The sequence below is a fragment of the Sinocyclocheilus rhinocerous genome, unplaced genomic scaffold (assembly GCF_001515625.1).
Source record: "Sinocyclocheilus rhinocerous isolate Xijiao unplaced genomic scaffold, SAMN03320098_v1.1 scaffold611, whole genome shotgun sequence".
In the NCBI taxonomy this organism is placed as follows: Eukaryota; Metazoa; Chordata; class Actinopteri; order Cypriniformes; family Cyprinidae; genus Sinocyclocheilus; species Sinocyclocheilus rhinocerous.
Window position 1 is genome coordinate 1,041,679 of NW_015623515.1, and position 3,645 is coordinate 1,045,323.

The window sequence follows — 3,645 nt, forward strand, 5'->3', positions numbered from 1 at the left end:
ACCGACTGTTTTGGTAACTCATGTGTGTTTTGAAGGTAAACTTGTGTGTGAATGAGAACTTAGTTTAGTACTCACATGCTGTGACAGCCGCTTTCTGTGTGTGTGCTTCGGATGTGTGCGCTCAGAAAACCGTTTATCTTAAGTTTAAACTCATATGGTTTAAAACGCATGATTTCAGCGCGATAAACATGATAATCAGACCCAAAACAAATGTTTTTAGCAGGTCCGAGCTGTAATGGCGCAGCTCTATTCTGGAAAAGGGGGCGGGGAGCAGCAGCTCATTTGCATTTAAAGACACAGGCCCGAAAAACAGCTTGTTTCTGCTTCCACTCAAAATAGGCATTTTCAAAATTATATAATAAATGATCTGAAACTTCACAGACACATTCTGGGGACACCAGAGACTTATATTACATATTACAAAAAGGGGCATAATATGTCACCTTTAATGTTTGACTTTTCAAGTCTCTTATGCTCACCAAGGCTGCATGTATTAGATAACAAATACAGTAAAAACAGCACAATTGTGAAATATTACAATTTAAAGTTTCTATTTTAATATATTTGAAGTTGTAATTCATAACTGTGATGCAAAGCTGAATTTTCAGCATTATTACTCCAGTCTTTGAACCTCCAGAAATCATTCTAATATGTTGATTTGGTGCTCAAAAAACATTTCTTCTCATCAATGTTGAAAACAGTTGTGCTGCATTTTTTTTTTAGGATTCTTTGATAGAATCACAAAAACAGCATTTAATTGAAATAGATTTTTTGTATCAATGTAAACGTCTTTACTATCACTTTTGAGCAACTGCTGAATAATATATTTATGATTCAGCATGCTTGTAAAAATCTAAACCTCATCCTGTGACTTATCAGTATGCCAGAGCATGGCTGAATATGTTGTTTGTTGGCTCACTTCACTTTTCATGGCTCATTCCTCATCTCAGTCATATGCCACTGCGCATATACTTAAACCGGTGCTCCTCCAGTGTCTGAGACAGACGTTTGTGTCTATAGGACAGCGTCTGAGTCTCACACACGCACACACACACACACACACTCAAAACAAACACTTGCTCAATCAAGCAACTATTCCCAAACCTCCTTCACACAGACTACTGAATCTTATCCCCCTCCTCTGTCTTTCCACTGACATCCCCCCCCTTTTAACTGCATTGTGTTGCAAATACAAAACCCAAGCTGCCGACTGCCAACAAAGGTTGCCTTGGATACGCACTCAGCGCACACACACGCTCTCCAAAACACTCGCACAATGGAGCTAAAGGGGCCCCCAGGAATGAACGGAGCCTGGGAACGGGGAACAGGGAGAACAGGCAGAAAGAAGGAGGGGGACTCTAATGAACGAGACTGACCTGTTGACACTCATGGTGGACTCCCATCGACCAGCCATGTCTAGAAAGCTTCCTTTCATTAACTATTCTCTTGCCTTCTCACATGGAACCCACAGACCACACAGCTTTTCAAGTGATGGTATATAATGTGACATACATTATCGTTCCAAAGTTTGGGTTGGCAGGATTTAAAAAAAAAGAAATTAATACTTTTAATCAGCAAGGATGCATTAAATTGATCAAAAGTGACAGCCAAGACATTTATAATGTTACAAAAGATTTCCATTTCAAATAGTTATGTCTTTTTGAATTGCTTGTTGTATTCCTCATTTGAAAGTCACTGAGAAATGAATAAATGCAAATGAAATTAGCCTGAATGTTCTTTCAAACTTTCTATTCCTTGAAGAATCCTGAAAAAAAATGTGCCACAACAATATTAAGCAGCATAACTGTTTTCAATGTTGATAACAATAAGTAATGTTTCTTGAGCATCAAATCAATATTAGATTTTTTTCTGAAAGATCATGTGACACTAAAGACTGGAGTAATGATGCTGAAAATTCAGCTTTGCCATGACAAAAATCTATTTTATTTAAAATAAATAAAAACAAAAGAGTTATTTTTAAATGCAATCATATTTTACAATATTACTGTTTCACTGTATTCTTAATCAAATAAATGCAGCCTTGGTCAGCATAAATGGAAAGAACATTACTTTCAAAATACATTTAAAAAAATGACCCAATTTCAAATTAAATTTGGGAATAATTGATCCGCTCTGATGTTAAATGTTGGATGTTCAACTTTGAGCGCCATTCCAATGTTAAATTTCAAGTAGGAAGTGGGAGAATTCTGCCGTACCAAGTACCGAGGTCCGAAACCAAAAGAAAAATGAGAAAAGCGAGTGGAAGCAGGGGAGGTTCAGGTTCAGGTTCTGACCAAGCGCTAAGAAAAACAGCCTTAAAAAAACTACAGGCCAACAGTGCTAAATAAAACGTACTTTCTTTTAACAGGCCTAAATGTGTCAGCATTTCAAGTATTCTTGAAACACAAGTTCCTTTTCTTCAAAAATAAACTATTACAGAAGCGAAACCGTTTCACATCACAGCACAGGCCCACATACAAAGATAACAAATGTACTAGTAATCTAACCCTTTATAACCACAAAAAGCTAATACATGGGATGTATTGAATTCCAGTTCTCCAATGTCATGTTTATGTTACAGCAGTTTAAGTAAAATGTGTTCTGAAAAGAGCAATAAATCTGAGCTAACTATCTCTGTGTACACATCCCAGAGAGACAGTCTTTCTGTAAATATTCAAGGTTTTGACATTTGAAGTGAAAGAGGTTGAAATCAAGCTAAGACATTTAACAATCTCACACTTGTTTCACACAGAGGTGCAAGCAAAAAATGTGGTCTTCACAAGCATGTTGAAACATAAGATGTGGTCAAATTCTCCATTGTAAATAGTGTAATGATGTATGAAGCACAGTTTAGAAGTAACCTTCAAACCAAGCAGCTTTCTGTTGTGCAACACGGCAAATTCATGAGAGCAACTTGAGCATGAGTGAAATCTGCATTGGGATACTTTTTGGCCTCACGCGAAACTCAACTTTATGCCCTTGAGGAATCTTGACTGTATTGGTTTCCAACTGAAATAACTGGACTTTGCCAGTGAAAATGTATAACCAACATGCTCAAAGCTAAATGTTGCTCAATTAAATTTTACATGCGAAAAATCATTTCAATTGGGAGTTTTGCGTTAAGGAGATATTTTATCTGCTTTATAGCCAACTAACTTGAATGAATGAATGAATGAGGCATTTATATAGCGCTTTATTGTATATTGCTGTACACCCAAAGCGCTTTACAATCATCTCTCCTCAACCACCACCTGGATGATGCGACGGCAGCCACAGGACAACGGCACAAGTGCGCTCACCACACACCAGCTACAGGAACTTGGTTCTCATACACTACCGTTTAAATGTTTGTTACAGGTAAGGTTTTCTTTTAAATGTTTCTCTTAAGCTACATACCAAAGCTACATATATTAGCTTAAAAAATACACTAAAAGCCGTAATATTGTTAAAAATTATTGTCAGCGCCAATAGCCTAGTGGGCAGTGTGCCAACATGCCATTGTATCACGGGAGTCCCGATCTTTCCCGATCCCACCCCCATCTCTCTTCCACTTCACTTCCTGTCTACTCTACACTATCCTATCTTAAAGGGGTCATATGATGCGATTGAAATTTTTCCTTTCTCTTTGGAGTGTTACAAGCTCTT

At 37.4% G+C, this 3,645-nt stretch overlaps 1 protein-coding gene across 1 annotated transcript in view; it reads right to left on the reverse strand.

Moving 5' to 3' along the window:
- Positions 1–3,645, reverse strand: part of LOC107711637 (E3 ubiquitin-protein ligase DTX4-like) — a 19,606-nt gene that overhangs the window by 10,247 nt on the left and 5,714 nt on the right. The window lies entirely within an intron of this gene.